This window comes from Hyla sarda, chromosome 1, assembly GCF_029499605.1.
Source record: "Hyla sarda isolate aHylSar1 chromosome 1, aHylSar1.hap1, whole genome shotgun sequence".
NCBI classification, from domain to species: Eukaryota; Metazoa; Chordata; class Amphibia; order Anura; family Hylidae; genus Hyla; species Hyla sarda.
The window spans coordinates 595655662-595677642 of record NC_079189.1 but is presented as its reverse complement, the minus strand read 5'-3'; the positions used below and the strand labels follow the sequence as shown (position 1 = coordinate 595677642).

Sequence of the window (21981 nt, the reverse complement as noted above, 5' to 3'; positions counted from 1 at the left end):
ACCACACAGCACTACATTACCGTCATGTACTGATGTATCTAAGACTATTGTGACAATTGAGCCATGTGTATCTAAGCCTGTCTTGTGCTACACACTATAATAGAACCACACAGCACTACATTACCATCATGTACTGATGTATCCAAGACTATTGGGACAATTGAGCCATGTGTATCTAAGCCTGTCTTGTGCTACACAGTATAATAGAACCACACAGCCCTACATTACCGTCATGCACTGATGTATCTAAGCCTATTGTGCCCATTGAGACATCTGTATCTAAGGCTGTCTTGTACTATAGTGGTTGCCCATAGCAACCAACCAGACTGCATCTTTCATTTTTCAGAGGCCTTTTTTTTTAAACTGAAAGAAGGGATCTGATTGGTCGCTATGGGTCACTGCACTTTTTTGATGAATCTCCTTAGAGTGTCAGCTCCTGGGGCCGATAATAATTGATCAGATGATCGTATTTCACAAGAGTAATGATTGTGGGCTGTAAAAGGGATTCACAGCTTCACCATCTACACCAGTGTTTTGCAACCAGGGTGCCTCCAGCTGTTGCAAAACCACAACTCCCAGCATGCCCAGACCGCCAAAGGCTTACATTAGTCATTGTTCAGGGCAGTGTTTACCAACTGGGGTGCCTCCAGCTGTTGCAAAACTACAACTCCCAGCATGCCCTGACCGCTAAATCCTTCCATTAGTCATTGCTCAGGGACAGTGTTTACCAACTGGGGTGTGTCCAGCTGTTGTAAAACTACAACTCCCAGCATGCCCGGACAGCCAAAGTCTTACATAGGTGATTGCTTACGGCAATGTTTACCCAATCAAAGTGCCTCCAGCTGTTGCAAAACTACAACTCTCAGCATGCCCAGACAGCCGAAGGCTTACATTAGCAATTGCTCAGGGCAGTGTTTACCAACTGGGGTGCCTCCAGCTGTTGCAAAAACTACAACTCCCAGCATACCCAAACAGCCTTTGGTTTTACATTTGTAATTGTGCAGGACAGTGTTTAGCCAGCCAGGGTGCCTCCAGCTGTTGCAAAACTAAAACTCCCAGGATGCCCAGACAACCTTTGGCTTACATTAATGATTGCTCAGGGGAGTGTTTCCCAACTACGGTGCCTCCAGCTGTTGCAAAACTACAACTGAGTCCCAGCATGCCCGCACAGCCTTTGGCTTACATTAGTGATTGCTGAGGATAGTGTTTTCCAATCAGGGTGCCTCCAGCTGTTGCAAAACTACAACTCCCAGAATGCCCGGACAGCCTTCGGCTGTCCGGGCATGGTGGGAGTTGTAGTTCAGCAACAGCTGGAGACACACTGTTGAGAAATACTAATCTCCATTGTGTTCAGAATACAATCTAAATAGCAGCTGGCCATGAGGTGGTCCTTATGTAAGAGTCGGCGTTGGGTAGCCATGACATGGGCATGCAGAGCTGTCTTGGAAGGGGTTAATCCAGCCTCTTCTTCCCACCCTTCCTCCATCCTCCTCCTCCTCCGCCTATCCTGTGCCTCTGCATCCCTGCTACCTTGCAGATTCTCCATTGAGTGGTGCCTCTCTCTCTGGGCAGAGGCAGTGCTGACGTCAGCCCAGCTGCACTGGCAGGGGCTGTGATGGTGGGATGGCGAGAACGCTGCCAGGAATGTGATGCACACATACAAGGAGCCATGTTAGGAAGAGCAGAGCTGTGTGCTGGGTGAGTGGTGGCGGTGGTGGGATGGTGGTCTAGGTGTTGTCTCTCTATCCCCCTTGTGTCCCCTGTATCCAGGCAGCGGTGTATGGCTCGGCTGTCATCATCCTCATAATAGGCTCATTCAGGGCTGCGCTGGGTGTGTGTGTGTCAGTCTCCATTGTGCGTGTGCAATTATGTGCAACGCCGCTGCCTCTGTCTGTGTCACCTTGTGCAGCGGCGAAATGGATCTACGCCTGCAGTTTGTATGTGGTGGTACGCCTGATTGTGCTGTAGATATATGTGGGTATACGGATGTATGTATGTGGTGGTACGCCTGATTGTGCTGTAGATATATGTGGGTATACGGATGTATGTATGTGGTGGTACACCTGTTTGTGCTGTATATATATGTGGGTATACGGATGTATGTATGTGGTGGTACGCCTGATTGTGCTGTAGATATATGTGGGTATACGGATGTATGTATGTGGTGGTACGCCTGATTGTGCTGTATATATATGTGGGTATACGGATGTATGTATGTGGTGGTACGCCTGCTTGTGCTGTAGATATATGTGGGTATACGGATGTATGTATGTGGTGGTACGCCTGATTGTGCTGTATGTATATGTGGGTATACGGATGTATGTATGTGGTGGTACGCCTGATTGTGCTGTATGTATATGTGGGTATACGGATGTATGTATGTGGTGGTACGCCTGTTTGTGCTGTATATATATGTGGGTATACGGATGTATGTATGTGGTGGTACGCCTGTTTGTGCAGTGGATATATGTGGGTATACGGATGTATGTATGTGGTGGTACGCCTGTTTGTGCAGTGGATATATGTGGGTATACGGATGTATGTATGTGGTGGTACACCTGTTTGTGGAGTGGATATATGTGGGTATACGGATGTATGTATGTGGTGGTACGCCTGATTGTGCTGTATATATATGTGGGTATACGGATGCATGTATGTGGTGGTACACCTGTTTGTGCTGTATATATATGTGGGTATACGGATGTATGTATGTGGTGGTACGCCTGATTGTGCTGTAGATATATGTGGGTATACGGATGTATGTATGTGGTGGTACGCCTGTTTGTGCTGTATATATATGTGGGTATACGGATGTATGTATGTGGTGGTACGCCTGTTTGTGCTGTATATATATGTGGGTATACGGATGTATGTATGTGGTGGTACGCCTGCTTGTGCTGTAGATATATGTGGGTATACGGATGTATGTATGTGGTGGTACGCCTGTTTGTGCAGTGGATATATGTGGGTATACGGATGTATGTATGTGGTGGTACGCCTGTTTGTGCAGTGGATATATGTGGGTATACGGATGTATGTATGTGGTGGTACGCCTGTTTGTGCTGTATATATATATATGTGGGTATGCGGATGTATGTATGTGGTGGTACGCCTGTTTGTGCAGTGGATATATGTGGGTATACGGATGTATGTATGTGGTGGTACGCCTGTTTGTGCTGTATGTATATGTGGGCATACGGATGTATGTATGTGGTGGTACGCCTGTTTGTGCAGTGGATATATGTGGGTATACGGATGTATGTATGTGGTGGTACGCCTGTTTGTGCTGTAGATATATGTGGGTATACGGATGTATGTATGTGGTGGTACGCCTGCTTGTGCTGTAGATATATGTGGGTATACGGATGTATGTATGTGGTGGTACGCCTGCTTGTGCTGTAGATATATGTGGGTATACGGATGTATGTATGTGGTGGTACGCCTGTTTGTGCTGTAGATATATGTGGGTATACGGATGTATGTATGTGGTGGTACGCCTGATTGTGCTGTAGATATATGTGTGTATATGGATGTATGTATGTGGTGGTACACCTGTTTGTGCTGTAGATATATGTGTGTATATGGATGTATGTATGTGGTGGTACGCCTGTTTGTGCTGTATATATATGTTGGTATACGGATGTATGTATGTGGTGGTACGCCTGATTGTGCTGTAGATATATGTGGGTATATGGACGTATGTATGTGGTGGTACGCCTGTTTGTGCTGTATATATATGTGGGTATACGGATGTAGGTATGTGGTGGTACGCCTGATTGTGCTGTATATATATGTGGGTATACGGATGTATGTATGTGGTGGTACGCCTGTTTGTGCTGTATATATATGTGGGTATACGGATGTATGCATGTGGTGGTACGCCTGTTTGTGCTGTATATATATGTGGGTATACGGATGTATGCATGTGGTGGTACACCTGTTTGTGCTGTATATATATGTGGGTATACGGATGTATGTATGTGGTGGTACGCCTGATTGTGCTGTAGATATATGTGGGTATACGGATGTATGTATGTGGTGGTATGCCTGTTTGTGCTGTATATATATGTGGGTATACGGATGTATGTATGTGGTGGTACGTCTGATTGTGCTGGAGATATATATGTGGGTATATGGATGTATGTATGTGGTGGTACGCCTGTTTGTGCTGTATATATATGTGGGTATATGGCTGTATGTATGTGGTGGTACGCCTGTTTGTGCTGTAGATATATGTGGGTATACGGATGTATATATATGTGGTGGTACGCCTGTTTGTGCTGTAGATATATGTGGGTATACAGATGTATGTATGTGGTGGTACGCCTGTTTGTGCTGTAGATATATGTGTGTATATGGATGTATGTATGTGGTGGTACGCCTGTTTGTGCAGTGGATATATGTGGGTATACGGATGTATGTATGTGGTGGTACACCTGTTTGTGCAGTGGATATATGTGGGTATACGGATGTATGTATGTGGTGGTACGCCTGATTGTGCTGTAGATATATGTGGGTATACAGATGTATGTATGTGGTGGTACGCCTGTTTGTGAAGTGGATATATGTGGGTATACGGATGTATGTATGTGGTGGTACGCCTGCTTGTGCTGTAGATATATGTGGGTATACGGATGTATGTATGTGGTGGTACGCCTGCTTGTGCTGTAGATATATGTGGGTATACGGATGTATGTGTGTGGTAGTACGCCTGTTTGTGCTGTATATATATGTGGGTATACGGATGTATGTATGTGGTGGTACGCCTGATTGTGCTGTGGATATATGTGTGTATACGGATGTATGTATGTGGTGGTACGCCTGTTTGTGCAGTGGATATATGTGGGTATACGGATGCATGTATGTGGTGGTACGCCTGTTTGTGCTGTATATATATGTGGGTATACGGATGTATGTATGTGGTGGTACGCCTGTTTGTGCAGTGGATATATGTGGGTATACGGATGTATGTATGTGGTGGTACGCCTGATTGTGCTGTATATATATGTGGGTATACGGATGTATGTATGTGGTGGTACGCCTGTTTGTGGAGTGGATATATGTGTGTATACGGATGTATGTATGTGGTGGTACGCCTGATTGTGCTGTATATATATGTGGGTATACGGATGTATGTATGTGGTGGTACGCCTGTTTGTGCTGTAGATATATGTGGGTATACGGATGTATGTGTGTGGTAGTACGCCTGTTTGTGCTGTAGATATATGTGGGTATACGGATGTATGTATGTTGTGGTACGCCTGTTTGTGCTGTATATATATGTGGGTATACGGATGTATGTATGTTGTGGTACGCCTGATTGTGCTGTGGATATATGTGGGTATACGGATGGATGTATGTGGTGGTACGCCTGTTTGTGGAGTGGATATATGTGTGTATACGGATGTATGTATGTGGTGGTACACCTGTTTGTGCTGTAGATATATGTGGGTATACGGATGTATGTATGTGGTGGTACGCCTGCTTGTGCAGTGGATATATGTGGGTATACGGATGTATGTATGTGGTGGTACGCCTGTTTGTGCAGTGGATATATGTGGGTATACGGATGTATGTATGTGGTGGTACGCCTGTTTGTGCAGTGGATATATTTGGGTATACGGATGTATGTATGTGGTGGTACGCCTGTTTGTGCAGTGGATATATTTGGATATACGGATGTATGTATGTGGTGGTACGCCTGTTTGTGCTGTATATATATGTGGGTATACGGATGTATGTATGTGGTGGTACGCCTGTTTGTGCTGTATGTATATGTGGGTATACGGATGTATGTATGTGGTGGTACGCCTGTTTGTGCTGTAGATATATGTGGGTATACGGATGTATGTATGTGGTGGTACGCCTGATTGTGCTGTATATATATGTGGGTATACGGACGTATGTATGTGGTGGTACGCCTGTTTGTGCTGTATGTATATGTGGGTATACGGATGTATGTATGTGGTGGTACGCCTGATTGTGCTGTATATATATGTGGGTATACGGATGTATGTATGTGGTGGTACGCCTGTTTGTGCAGTGGATATATGTGGGTATACGGATGTATGTATGTGGTGGTACGCCTGTTTGTGCAGTGGATATATGTGGGTATACGGATGTATGTATGTGGTGGTATGCCTGTTTGTGCTGTAGATATATGTGGGTATACGGATGTATGTATGTGGTGGTACGCCTGTTTGTGCAGTGGATATATGTGGGTATACGGATGTATGTATGTGGTGGTACGCCTGTTTGTGCAGTGGATATATGTGGGTATACGGATGTATGTATGTGGTGGTACGCCTGCTTGTGCTGTAGATATATGTGGGTATACGGATGTATGTATGTGGTGGTACGCCTGTTTGTGCAGTGGATATATGTGGGTATATGGATGTATATATGTGGTGGTACGCCTGCTTGTGCTGTATATATATGTGGATATACGGATGTATGTATGTGGTGGTACGCCTGTTTGTGCAGTGGATATATGTGGGTATACGGATGTATGTATGTGGTGGTACGCCTGATTGTGCTGTAGATATATGTGGGTATACGGATGTATGTATGTGGTGGTACGCCTGATTGTGCTGTAGATATATGTGTGTATACGGATGTATGTATGTGGTGGTACGCCTGTTTGTGCTGTAGATGTATGTGGGTATACGGGTGTATGTATGTGGTGGTACGCCTGTTTGTGCAGTGGATATATGTGGGTATACGGGTGTATGTATGTGGTGGTACACCTGTTTGTGCAGTGGATATATGTGGGTATACGGATGTATGTATGTGGTGGTACACCTGTTTGTGCAGTGGATATATGTGGGTATACGGATGTATGTATGTGGTGGTACGCCTGTTTGTGCTGTAGATATATGTGTGTATATGGATGTATGTATGTGGTGGTACGCCTGTTTGTGCAGTGGATATATGTGGGTATACGGGTGTATGTATGTGGTGGTACGCCTGCTTGTGCTGTAGATATATGTGGGTATACGGATGTATGTATGTGGTGGTACGCCTGTTTGTGCAGTGGATATATGTGGGTATACAGATGTATGTATGTGGTGGTACGCCTGTTTGTGCTGTAGATATATGTGGGTATACAGATGTATGTATGTGGTGGTACGCCTGTTTGTGCAGTGGATATATGTGGGTATACGGATGTATGTATGTGGTGGTACGCCTGCTTGTGCAGTGGATATATGTGGGTATACGGATGTATGTATGTGGTGGTACGCCTGCTTGTGCTGTAGATATATGTGGGTATACGGATGTATGTATGTGGTGGTACGCCTGTTTGTGCTGTATATATATGTGGGTATACGGATGTATGTATGTGGTGGTACGCCTGCTTGTGCTGTAGATATATGTGGGTATACGGATGTATGTATGTGGTGGTACGCCTGCTTGTGCTGTAGATATATGTGGGTATACGGATGTATGTGTGTGGTAGTACGCCTGTTTGTGCAGTGGATATATGTGGGTATACGGATGTATGTATGTGGTGGTACGCCTGCTTGTGCTGTAGATATATGTGGGTATACGGATGTATGTATGTGGTGGTACGCCTGCTTGTGCTGTAGATATATGTGGGTATACGGATGTATGTATGTGGTGGTACGCCTGCTTGTGCTGTAGATATATGTGGGTATACGGATGTATGTATGTGGTGGTACGCCTGCTTGTGCTGTAGATATATGTGGGTATACGGATGTATGTGTGTGGTAGTACGCCTGTTTGTGCAGTGGATATATGTGGGTATACGGATGTATGTATGTGGTGGTACGCCTGCTTGTGCTGTAGATATATGTGGGTATACGGATGTATGTATGTGGTGGTACGCCTGCTTGTGCTGTAGATATATGTGGGTATACGGATGTATGTGTGTGGTAGTACGCCTGTTTGTGCAGTGGATATATGTGGGTATACGGGTGTATGTATGTGGTGGTACGCCTGTTTTGTGCAGTTGATATATGTGGGTATACGGATGTATGTATGTGGTGGTACGCCTGCTTGTGCTGTAGATATATGTGGGTATACGGATGTATGTATGTGGTGGTACGCCTGCTTGTGCTGTAGATATATGTGGGTATACGGATGTATGTGTGTGGTAGTACGCCTGTTTGTGCAGTGGATATATGTGGGTATACGGATGTATGTGTGTGGTAGTACGCCTGTTTGTGCAGTGGATATATGTGGGTATACGGGTGTATGTATGTGGTGGTACGCCTGTTTTGTGCAGTTGATATATGTGGGTATACGGATGTATGTATGTGGTGGTACGCCTGCTTGTGCTGTAGATATATGTGGGTATACGGATTTATGTGTGTGGTAGTACGCCTGTTTTGTGCAGTTGATATATGTGGGTATACTGATGTATGTATGTGGTGGTACGCCTGTTTGTGCTGTATATATATGTGGGTATACGGATGTATGTATGTGGTGGTACGCCTGTTTGTGGAGTGGATATATGTGTGTATACGGATGTATGTATGTGGTGGTACGCCTGTTTTGTGCAGTGGATATATGTGGGTATACGGGTGTATGTATGTGGTGGTACGCCTGTTTTGTGCAGTTGATATATGTGGGTATACTGATGTATGTATGTGGTGGTACGCCTGTTTGTGCTGTATATATATGTGGGTATACGGATGTATGTATGTGGTGGTACGCCTGTTTGTGCAGTGGATATATGTGGGTATATGGATGTATATATGTGGTGGTACGCCTGCTTGTGCTGTATATATATGTGGATATACGGATGTATGTATGTGGTGGTACGCCTGTTTGTGCAGTGGATATATGTGGGTATACGGATGTATGTATGTGGTGGTACGCCTGATTGTGCTGTAGATATATGTGGGTATACGGATGTATGTATGTGGTGGTACGCCTGATTGTGCTGTAGATATATGTGTGTATACGGATGTATGTATGTGGTGGTACGCCTGTTTGTGCTGTAGATGTATGTGGGTATACGGGTGTATGTATGTGGTGGTACGCCTGTTTGTGCAGTGGATATATGTGGGTATACGGGTGTATGTATGTGGTGGTACACCTGTTTGTGCAGTGGATATATGTGGGTATACGGATGTATGTATGTGGTGGTACACCTGTTTGTGCAGTGGATATATGTGGGTATACGGATGTATGTATGTGGTGGTACGCCTGTTTGTGCTGTAGATATATGTGTGTATATGGATGTATGTATGTGGTGGTACGCCTGTTTGTGCAGTGGATATATGTGGGTATACGGGTGTATGTATGTGGTGGTACGCCTGCTTGTGCTGTAGATATATGTGGGTATACGGATGTATGTATGTGGTGGTACGCCTGTTTGTGCAGTGGATATATGTGGGTATACAGATGTATGTATGTGGTGGTACGCCTGTTTGTGCTGTAGATATATGTGGGTATACAGATGTATGTATGTGGTGGTACGCCTGTTTGTGCAGTGGATATATGTGGGTATACGGATGTATGTATGTGGTGGTACGCCTGCTTGTGCTGTAGATATATGTGGGTATACGGATGTATGTATGTGGTGGTACGCCTGTTTGTGCTGTATATATATGTGGGTATACGGATGTATGTATGTGGTGGTACGCCTGCTTGTGCTGTAGATATATGTGGGTATACGGATGTATGTATGTGGTGGTACGCCTGCTTGTGCTGTAGATATATGTGGGTATACAGATGTATGTATGTGGTGGTACGCCTGCTTGTGCAGTGGATATATGTGGGTATACGGATGTATGTATGTGGTGGTACGCCTGCTTGTGCTGTAGATATATGTGGGTATACGGATGTATGTATGTGGTGGTACGCCTGTTTGTGCTGTATATATATGTGGGTATACGGATGTATGTATGTGGTGGTACGCCTGCTTGTGCTGTAGATATATGTGGGTATACGGATGTATGTATGTGGTGGTACGCCTGCTTGTGCTGTAGATATATGTGGGTATACGGATGTATGTGTGTGGTAGTACGCCTGTTTGTGCAGTGGATATATGTGGGTATACGGATGTATGTATGTGGTGGTACGCCTGCTTGTGCTGTAGATATATGTGGGTATACGGATGTATGTATGTGGTGGTACGCCTGCTTGTGCTGTAGATATATGTGGGTATACGGATGTATGTATGTGGTGGTACGCCTGCTTGTGCTGTAGATATATGTGGGTATACGGATGTATGTATGTGGTGGTACGCCTGCTTGTGCTGTAGATATATGTGGGTATACGGATGTATGTGTGTGGTAGTACGCCTGTTTGTGCAGTGGATATATGTGGGTATACGGATGTATGTATGTGGTGGTACGCCTGCTTGTGCTGTAGATATATGTGGGTATACGGATGTATGTATGTGGTGGTACGCCTGCTTGTGCTGTAGATATATGTGGGTATACGGATGTATGTGTGTGGTAGTACGCCTGTTTGTGCAGTGGATATATGTGGGTATACGGGTGTATGTATGTGGTGGTACGCCTGTTTTGTGCAGTTGATATATGTGGGTATACGGATGTATGTATGTGGTGGTACGCCTGCTTGTGCTGTAGATATATGTGGGTATACGGATGTATGTATGTGGTGGTACGCCTGCTTGTGCTGTAGATATATGTGGGTATACGGATGTATGTGTGTGGTAGTACGCCTGTTTGTGCAGTGGATATATGTGGGTATACGGATGTATGTGTGTGGTAGTACGCCTGTTTGTGCAGTGGATATATGTGGGTATACGGGTGTATGTATGTGGTGGTACGCCTGTTTTGTGCAGTTGATATATGTGGGTATACGGATGTATGTATGTGGTGGTACGCCTGCTTGTGCTGTAGATATATGTGGGTATACGGATTTATGTGTGTGGTAGTACGCCTGTTTTGTGCAGTTGATATATGTGGGTATACTGATGTATGTATGTGGTGGTACGCCTGTTTGTGCTGTATATATATGTGGGTATACGGATGTATGTATGTGGTGGTACGCCTGTTTGTGGAGTGGATATATGTGTGTATACGGATGTATGTATGTGGTGGTACGCCTGTTTTGTGCAGTGGATATATGTGGGTATACGGGTGTATGTATGTGGTGGTACGCCTGTTTTGTGCAGTTGATATATGTGGGTATACTGATGTATGTATGTGGTGGTACGCCTGTTTGTGCTGTATATATATGTGGGTATACGGATGTATGTATGTGGTGGTACGCCTGTTTGTGCAGTGGATATATGTGGTATACGGATGTATGTATGTGGTGGTACGCCTGTTTGTGCAGTGGATATATGTGGTATACGGATGTATGTATGTGGTGGTACGCCTGTTTGTGCTGTATATATATGTGGTATACGGATGTATGTATGTGGTGGTACGCCTGTTTGTGCAGTGGATATATGTGGGTATACGGATGTATGTATGTGGTGGTACGCCTGTTTGTGCAGTGGATATATGTGGGTATACGGATGTATGTATGTGGTGGTACGCCTGTTTGTGCAGTGGATATATGTGGGTATACAGGTGTATGTATGTGGTGGTACGCCTGTTTTGTGCAGTGGATATATGTGGGTATACGGATGTATGTATGTGGTGGTACGCCTGTTTGTGCAGTGGGTATATGTGGGTATACGGATGTATGTATGTGGTGGTACGCCTGTTTGTGCAGTGGATATATGTGGGTATACGGGTGTATGTATGTGGTGGTACGCCTGTTTTGTGCAGTTGATATATGTGGGTATACGGATGTATGTATGTGGTGGTACGCCTGTTTGTGCAGTGGGTATATGGCTGTAGGTATGTGGATCCTTGTGTGTTGCTGCTCAGCGCACCCGGCCTATCTCACATCTATCAACATATATCTGTGGTGACCACGGTGATGGCGGACCACGGGGTGTAGTGGTGTAGGTGGATGGGGCAGATGGTATTAACCCTCGGGGCAAGGTGTTATTAACCCCTAGTGTTCGTGACGCCAGAGTGGTTTTTGGGTACCGGAACCACATGAACGGTATCGCTGCTATTCCAATGGCTAGGTAGTGAAAGGAGAGTCCACAACCAGTTATGGTTTAATGAAGGCTTTACTGAGTATAGATAGATGGAATTATTTTCACAGCTAGGCCAGATTCTAAGAGAGGTGGCCAGGAACACAGAAGGACCTTGCAGCTTGCTGGGACCAATTAGACTTGTAATAAACTTTAGATAATTATCTTGAGGCTTGACTTTAGGCTGGACATGACTATAGGCAGTAGTGACAGCAGACATAGATTTGACTTACTGGAATGACTGTAGCTTTGCGGCCTTCCGGGTGCTGGACACTAGCACTGAGATCTCTGGTGGTTGCTGGTCCTCAGCAGGGAGCATAAGAGCTAAGAGAGAGAATTGTAATGGCTGCGGGTCATAGGTTAAGCTGGTGCTCTCTGGGTAACATGTGATAACATAAACATAACATGTGACATCTCACAGGTCCTTTAGACAACATCTTGCAGCATCACACAGGTCCTTTATACTAACTATACATTAGGACAATGACTACAATCTCATTATGAATAATGACACTTATAAAAACAGCAGGGGAGACACTGCAGGGGGGACCCCAGGTCACTGAGGGAATCAACCTGACAGGGCCTAAGGGTAGTGCAGAACCATGTCCTGTACTGGGACATCACATATCTATCTATCTCATATCTCTCTTTCTTTCTATCTCATATCTATCTCATATCAATCTATCTATCTATCTCATATCTATCTATCTCATATCTATCAATCTAATATCTATCAATCTCATATCTATCTATCTATATCTATCTATCTCCTATCTATCTCATATCTATCTATCTCATATCTATCTCATATCTATCTATCTCTATCTATCTATCTATCTATCTCATATCTATCAATCTCATATCTATCTATCTCATATCTATCTATCTCATATCTATCTATATCTATCTATCTAGCTATTTAATATCTATCTATCTATCTCATATCTATCTATCTATATCTATCTCATATCTATCTCATATCTATCTATCTCATATCTATCTCATATCTATCTCATATCTATCTATCTATCTCATATCTATCTATCTCATATCTATCAATCTCATATCTATCTATCTATATCTATCTATCTATCTATCTCATATCGATCTATCTAACTCATATCTATCAATCTCATATCTATCTATCTCATATCTATCTATCTCCTATCTATCTCATATCTATCTATATCTATCTATCTAGCTATTTAATATCTATCTATCTCATATCTATCTATCTATATCTATCTCATATTTATCTATCTCATATCTATCTATATATCTATCTATCCATCTATTTCATATTTATCTATCTCATTTCTATCTATCTATCTATCTATCTCATATCTATCTATCTATCTCATATCTATCTATCTCATATCTATCTATCTATATCTATCTATCTATCTCATATCGATCTATCTAACTCATATCTATCAATCTCATATCTATCTATCTCATATCTATCTATCTCCTATCTATCTCATATCTATCTATATCTATCTATCTAGCTATTTAATATCTATCTATCTCATATCTATCTATCTATATCTATCTCATATTTATCTATCTCATATCTATCTATATATCTATCTATCCATCTATTTCATATTTATCTATCTCATTTCTATCTATCTATCTATCTATCTATCTCATATCTATCTATCTATCTATCTCATATCTATCTATCCATCTATCTATCATCTATCAATCTCATATCTATCTATCTCATATCTATCTATCAATCTCATATCTATCTATCTCATATTTATCTATCTCATATCTATCTATCTATATCTCATATCTATCTATCTATCTATCTCATATCTATCTATCTATCTATCTATCATCTATCAATCTCATATCTATCTATCTCATATCTATCTATCTCATCTATCTATCTCATCTCTATCTATCTCATCTATCTATCTATCTCATATCTATCTCATATCTATCTCATATCTATCTATCTCATATCTATCTATCTATCTCATATCTATCTATCTATCAATCTCATATCTATCTATCTCATATCTATCTATCTCATATCTATCTATATCTATCTATCTAGCTATTTAATATCTATCTATCTATCTCATATCTATCTATCTATATCTATCTCATATCTATCTCATATCTATCTATCTCATATCTATCTCATATCTATCTCATATCTATCTATCTCATATCTATCTCATATCTATCTATCTCTATCTATCTATCTATCTCATATCTATCAATCTCATATCTATCTATCTCATATCTATCTATCTCATATCTATCTATATCTATCTATCTAGCTATTTAATATCTATCTATCTATCTCATATCTATCTATCTATATCTATCTCATATCTATCTCATATCTATCTATCTCATATCTATCTCATATCTATCTCATATCTATCTATCTATCTCATATCTATCTATCTCATATCTATCAATCTCATATCTATCTATCTATATCTATCTATCTATCTCATATCGATCTATCTAACTCATATCTATCAATCTCATATCTATCTATCTCATATCTATCTATCTCCTATCTATCTCATATCTATCTATATCTATCTATCTAGCTATTTAATATCTATCTATCTCATATCTATCTATCTATATCTATCTCATATTTATCTATCTCATATCTATCTATATATCTATCTATCCATCTATTTCATATTTATCTATCTCATTTCTATCTATCTATCTATCTATCTCATATCTATCTATCTATCTATCTCATATCTATCTATCCATCTATCTATCATCTATCAATCTCATATCTATCTATCTCATATCTATCTATCAATCTCATATCTATCTATCTCATATTTATCTATCTCATATCTATCTATCTATATCTCATATCTATCTATCTATCTCATATCTATCTATCTATCTATCTATCATCTATCAATCTCATATCTATCTATCTCATATCTATCTATCTCATCTATCTATCTCATCTCTATCTATCTCATCTATCTATCTATCTCATATCTATCTCATATCTATCTCATATCTATCTATCTCATATCTATCTATCTATCTCATATCTATCTATCTATCTCATATCTATCTATCTATCTCATATCTATCTATCTATCTATCTATCTCATATCTATCTATCTATCTATCTAAGTATCGTGTCTGGTCTTGGATTTCTCCTCCGTATCCCCCTCTAACTCTCTCTGAATGAGCCTCTTTGAATTAACCCTCTGTAGCCCCCATTGCCTGTATTTCTGAGGCCCAGCCAGGGTCACATGATCAGACCAGTCTCATGTATCTGATGAATATTTCATCCCTGGTGTATGGTAAGATGATTATCGCTGCACTCCACCCTGGGTGATATCAGACATCAGCAATGTATTCCGGGACCTCTAATGTGGCCCCAGGATAATGTTTTTCTCTGCTAAATGTGTACAAAATTTGGGTAATATTATATGTTGGATTGTTCCAGGTAAACAAAGCTTAATATGTTGATTAAAGTAACGCAAACTCAGCAAAAAATAAAACAAAACAGGCAAAGACGGTAACCACCAACCTCACCAAAGTCCAGCTCCAATTTCATTACCAACCGCCACATACTCGGGACTTGTTAAATGCTGCATAAATGCTGCATATGCTGCATATGCTAAATACTTTTGTGTTACTTATGATTATTTTACTTGTCCGAAAGACAACTAATGGGCTGACTGCCATATGGACAATATAAACCTATAACAAAGTATCTGTACCCTTAATTATATATACAACCATTTATTATTATTATTATTTATTATTTTTAATTATGTATATATCTATATATATATGTGGTGGCAGACGAGAGGATGCTGTCTTGTGGGAGTGTAGGGTGTTTAGGGTGTTGCTGTTCAGGATAGTTAAGGGCGCTGTTAACCCTTGTCACTCGTGACGCCAGGGTGAGGGTTAAATTCTGTGTTCGTGATAGGCCTATTGCCACCCTTCCCAAGAGCGATAGGTGATGCAGAAATAAAGGATTGTCCACAACCGCTGTTAACTGAAAACTTGCAGGAACTTTTACTGAGGAGTTTCTGTACATGTAGTAACAGTAACAGTCCAGATAACAGAGTCTCTTTACATATAGCTTGAGCAGCGATTGACAGTCGGTTTGGATCAGATAAGCCCAATTTAGCTTCTGAAGGATTGTATAGCAGAGATCCGTTGGATTTAGGGGAGTAATTAGGTCCAGTGATCTTGCGATGAGTAGCGGGGAATTGCTTAGTCTTTCCGCTATGCTATAGGCCTAGGCCGCAAGGCTTTGGCCTAGTAAATCGTCTTGTAAGCTGCAGAGGTCCTGCCTCTTCCAGAGTCAGCAACACAAGAGAGGGATCAAGATGGCGCGGATCCCTTATATGGGCAGGGGCTGGCCGTTTTGGATTGGTCCGTAACGACTGTCACTCACCGTTACAGTGCATTGTGGGTGAACACGTCACGGGAACCTCCAAAGGTCCTGTAGCAAAACTATAGAGTTCTAACCTATTCACGTGACCCGCAGGTCCTGCTACACTCCGAACAGGTAGATAACTAAATATATACATTTATATACTTATACTAATATTAAATTGAACTGCTATATAGTCATCGACTAAGTGAGAGGTGACAAGGGGAAAGCTACAAAAGAGGGACCCCGACGTCCTAGGAACTCTGACTATGGGGACCTCTATACAGGTAACTTATATAATACGGTACCAGGACACCACATATATATATATATACACACAGTGGGGCAAAAAAGTATTTAGTCAGCCACCAATTGTGCAAGTTCTCCCACTTAAAAATGATTCCTCATAGGTATACCTCAACTATGAGAGACATAATGAGAAAAAAAATCCATAAATTCACATTGTCTGATTTTTTAAGAATTTATTTGCAAATTATGGTAGAAAATAAGTATTTGGTCAACATTCGTCTTAATACTCTGTTATATATCCTTATATGTTTTCTGTAAGACTTCACAAGGTTTTCACACACTGTTGCTGGTATTTTGGCCCATTCTTCCATGCAGATCTCCTCTAGAGCAGTGATGTTTTGGGGCTGTTGCTGGGCAACACGGACTTTTAACTCCCTCCAAAGGTTTTCTGTGGGCTTGAGATCTGGAGACTGGCTAGGCCACTCCAGAACCTTGAAATGCTTCTTACGAAGCCACTGCTTCATTGCAGTGTGTTTGGGATCCTGCTGAAAGACCCAGCCACGTTTCATATTCAATGCCCTTGCTGATGGAAGGAGGTTTTCACTCAAAATCTCACGATACATGGCCCCATTCATTCTTTCAATTACACTACTGGATAGGGTCAGTTGCAGTGGATGGCTCTCAGAGTAAAGAGAATATAAAAATCAATGTAAAACTATATGTATTCTATATATATATATAATTTTTTTTTCAATTTTCTGTTGCATTGGACCTTGGGCAGCTCTAAGAAATAGAGGAAAGTTTATCCTCTGTACGGGATATGTGTCTGACAGTTCAATAGTTTAAGGACTCTGGAGAGTTTTATTCTTTATTCATTGGTGGAGACACCAAATACAATAAACCCACAGTTCAGTCAATGGAAAAAATCTGTTAAATTAAAATGAATGTCTTTAAATGAATAGCGATCCCAGTTGTTCAGTCTGTTATTGAATTATCGATAAAAACAAAGATATGTTATAAATGGGAGATAAATGTGAGAGCTTCGTCTGTGGTCGCAGTTATTACTATCTAGATTGGGTCCAGTATCCCCAATCCCAATATCATTTAGGGGAACATTTTGGGCTGACCCTGAACAAGCAGGGAGTGTTCAGGACCCAGAATGTGGTTGTAAGTACATCTCAGGCCATAACCTAAAGGTTATGGCCTGAGATGTACTTACAACCACATTCTGGGTCCTGAGCACTCCCTGCTTGTTCAGGGTCTGCACAGAGCTTTCTTTGGATATCTGTATTTTTCATGCAAATAATTGTTTAATGTATCTGTTTGTTGAACTATGAATTGCATAACTATTGGCTTGTGTTATAATAGCTGACATAGCTGTACGGGTGACTGGTCGGGCTGTAATGAGTCACATAATGACTTACGTGTTTACCTGTATTATATAGTAGACAGGCGCCTGCTGTGCCAGATTGTTGTCCCATTGCTTGACTAGTTTCCTACCATTCATCGCTTATACACGTGCTCCTCTTTGATGCTCCTCTCTGCCTAGACCTTGTGTGAGATGTCCTGGACGATAGCTCAGGTGGGTCACTTACTTTTCCCTGGTCACCCAGCTTTGTGGTCATCACCGTGTCTCTATCGGGGTCAGTAGCTCACGAGGGACTGTCTACATGTTCTGGTCTTGTATGATATTCACCAGTCTTAGGTTGTACAGTGGTCCCTCAACATACGATGGTAATTCGTTCCAAACAAGCCATCGTTTGTCGAATCCCTCATATGTTGAGGGATTCATGCAATGTAAAGTATAGGAAGCTGTACTCACCTGTCCCCGCCGCTCCCGATGGTGACCCCGGCCTCCGCTTGGCTCTCCTGGTCATCTCCGGTCCTCTGCTGGGCTCTCCTGGTCTTCTCCGGTCCTCCGCTGTCTTCTCCGGTCCTCCGCTGTCTTCTCCGGTCCTCTGCTGTCTTCTCCGGTCCTCCGCTGTCTTCTCCGGACCTCTGCTGTCTTCTCCGGTCCTCTGCTGTCTTCTCCGGTCCTCTGCTGTCTTCTCCGGTCCTCCGCTGTCTTCTCCGGACCTCTGCTGTCTTCTCCGGTCCTCTGCTGTCTTCTCCGGTCCTCCGCTGTCTTCTCCGGTCCTCCGCTGTCTTCTCCGGTCCTCTGCTGTCTTCTCCGGTCCTCCGCTGTCTTCTCCGGACCTCTGCTGTCTTCTCCGGACCTCTGCTGTCTTCTCCGGTCCTCCGCTGTCTTCTCCGGTCCTCCGCTGTCTTCTCCGGTTCTCCGCTGTCTTCTCCGGTCCTCTGCTGTCTTCTCCGGACCTCTGCTGTCTTCTCCGGTCCTCTGCTGTCTTCTCCGGTCCTCTTCTGTCTTCTCCGGTCCTCTTCTGTCTTCTCCGGTCCTCTTCTGTCTTCTCCGGTCCTCTGCTGTCTTCTCCGGTCCTCTTCTGTCTTCTCCGGTCCTCTTCTGTCTTCTCTGGTCCTCCGCTGTCTTCTCCGGTCCTCTGCTTTCTTCCACAAGGCCTTACTGGGCCTGCGTAGCGACGTCATTATGCTGCTGCGTACGCCATTCCTATTGGATGACGTGCGCAGCAGTGTATTGACGTCATCGGAGAGGGCCGAGAATACACCGGAAGACCAGAGCTGGACCCGGAGGGCACCCTGGAGCATCGTGGAGGGGTAAGTAATACTTACCGCACGACATGGGGAACATTAAGCTGCTATCCGGCAGCAGCTTAAGCATTTGGCGCTGCCGGATAGCACTTAATGCGATGGCCCCGACATAAAAAAGCATTGTATGTCGATTTCATCATATGTCGGGGCCATCGTAGGTCGGGGGGTCACTGTATTCTGTTCTCAGTTCTGGTCGGTAGGGTGTAGCTATATGCTAATAGGTTCTCCTGATTTGAGCGTCTTTAAAGGGGTTATCAATTTTTTATATATCCACTGGCTCCAGGAAGTTAAACAGATTTGTAAATAACTTCTATAAAAAAAAAATCTTAATCCTTTCAGTACTTATGAGCTGCTGAAGTTGAGTTGTTCTTTTCTGTCTAAGTGCTCTCTGATGACACCTGTCTCGGGAACCGCCCAGTTTAGAAGCATATCCCCATAGCAAACCTCTTCTACTCTGTGCAATTCCCGAGACAAGCAGAGATGTCAGATGAGAGCACTGTTGCCAGACAGAAAACAACAACTCAACTTCAGCAGCTGATATTTATTGGAAGGATTAAGATTTTTTTAATAGAAATAATTTACAAATCTGTTTAACTTTTTGGAGCCAGAAAGTTTTTTCCTGGAATACCCCTTTAAAGGGGTTATCCAGGAAATTATTTATATATATATATATATATATATATATATATATATATATCTCAACTGGCTCCAGAGAGTTGGAAACAGATTTGTAAATTACTTCTATTAAAAAAATATGTCAATCCTTTCAGTACTTATGAGCTGCTGAAGTTGAGTTGTTCTTTTCTGTCTAAGTGCTCAACTCAACTTCAGCAGCTGATAATTATTAAAAGGATTAAGATTTTTTAATGGATGTAATTTACAAATCTGTTTAACTTTCTGGAGCCAGGTGATATAAAAAAATAAAAAAAAGTTTTTCCTGGAATACCCCTTTAACCTAAGCTGTGTTTATCAGTCCTGAACTCTTGCTTGGGGTCTTCCCCCATCTATTTTTTAAACAGTAGTTCCCATGGATGTATCTTCCATCTACGCTCAGTATTTCATCTAAGTCTATGGATCAGTCTTGGTCTTTGGCTGCAGGGTCCCCAATCTAGTTGTCCTTTCACCTAGTTTTTGGGTTGTACCATTTATCTTGGTACACCCTTGGTCCTGTGGCTCTTAGAGATCAGCAGCCTAACCCTTGTTGGCCTCATCCTCTGAACTACTGGATGGTGAAAACATGTGTAGGCCCACAAAGGTGGCAAGGTTTACACAAAACCCACCCAAAAGTAGGTTGGCAATTGAGTTTATATAGGGGCATTTTTACGATATACATACCGCATTTTGGATATTAAATGTTGGTATGATAATGGGAGGGCCATTTTGATTATTGCTGTAGGGCCTCCTCTCTCCTATGTATGTATCTGCCTCGGGGTCCTATTGACCATGTAGTCAGTGTCAGACTGGGGTCCTGAGGGTCCACCAGTGGAATTGATTCTGGGGGCCCATCCCGCATGTATTACCTCATCAGTTCACAGGGGACGTCCATGTTAAAAAAACGTATGTGGTTGCTTTACGGTTTTTAAACCGGAGTGAAAACCGTGGTTGACCACGATTTTGTCTCCGGTTTAAAAACCGTACTGCAACCACATACGTTTTTTTTAACTTGGACGTCAATGGGAAGCGCACATGTATACGGTTCCATACGGGAAAAACGTATACGTTTTTACTTTGCACATGCGCATTTGAATCCTAAAGTCCCCACCCAAGACCCCTCCCATTAAAAATGGACAAAATTTTCAAAAACGTATGGGTTTTTTTCCTACAAAAACGGACGGAACAGTATGCACTTTTAAAAACAGTATACTGTTTAAAAACGCATACGGTTTACTTTTTCCATACTGTTCCATCCGTTTTTTTTTTGCCATACGGTTTTTCTTTAGAAAAACGGATTGAAGACAGTATGGCAAAAACGTAGTGTGAACCCAGCCTGTATTTACCAGCCTTGGTCTCCGGTTGTGGAATCTCCCCTTATCCCCCCCCCCCCCCCCCCCCCCACACTAGTCAGTTGTTTAGTCAGACAGAAGATTCCTGTTGGCTGTTGTCATGATCTATTCTTGGCGCAGGGCTCCGGTTTGTTTCCACTTGTCATGTTTGTCGCACATCAGCCGGGCTCTCGCCCCCAAGACGGGTGAGTGACTATGTAAGATGGTGATGCCTCGGACTCGTGGACTCGTTGAACAGTTGTGGTCGAATTGCTTTGGTAACAACTAATCAAAGATGTTCTTTTTGCTGTGTTTTTGCGCGTTTTCTCCACATATGAACTGTTGTGCCTTTTGACATTAAGAGGATGATTGTGGATGGGAATTCTTTGATAAGACGCAATACAAGTCTCAAGTATTTAACCTTTTTAGAACATTTTGTGCCCCGGTCTGTCTGTTTCCATTCTTGTGTGTTGTGTGGTATATTTTATAGTCTATATCAGTGTTCCCCAACCGGGGTGCCTCCAGCTGTTGCAAAACTACAACTCCCAACATGCCCGGACAGCCTGCGGCTGTCCGGGCATGTTGGGAGTTGTAGTTTTGCAACAGCTGGAGGCACCCTAGTTGGGAAACACTGGTCTATATTATGT

The 21981-nt window shown here is 42.5% G+C and overlaps 1 protein-coding gene across 2 annotated transcripts in view; it reads left to right on the top strand.

Annotated features, from left to right (window-relative positions):
* Window positions 1-1520: 1520 nt before the first annotated feature.
* Window positions 1521-21981, top strand: part of RUSC2 (RUN and SH3 domain containing 2) — an 81278-nt gene continuing 60817 nt past the window's right edge. For both annotated transcript variants that reach the window (XM_056546770.1, XM_056546761.1), the window contains exon 1: window positions 1521-1698. The gene's annotated coding sequence lies outside the window, so the exon portion shown is untranslated. The remainder of the gene's footprint in view (window positions 1699-21981) is intronic.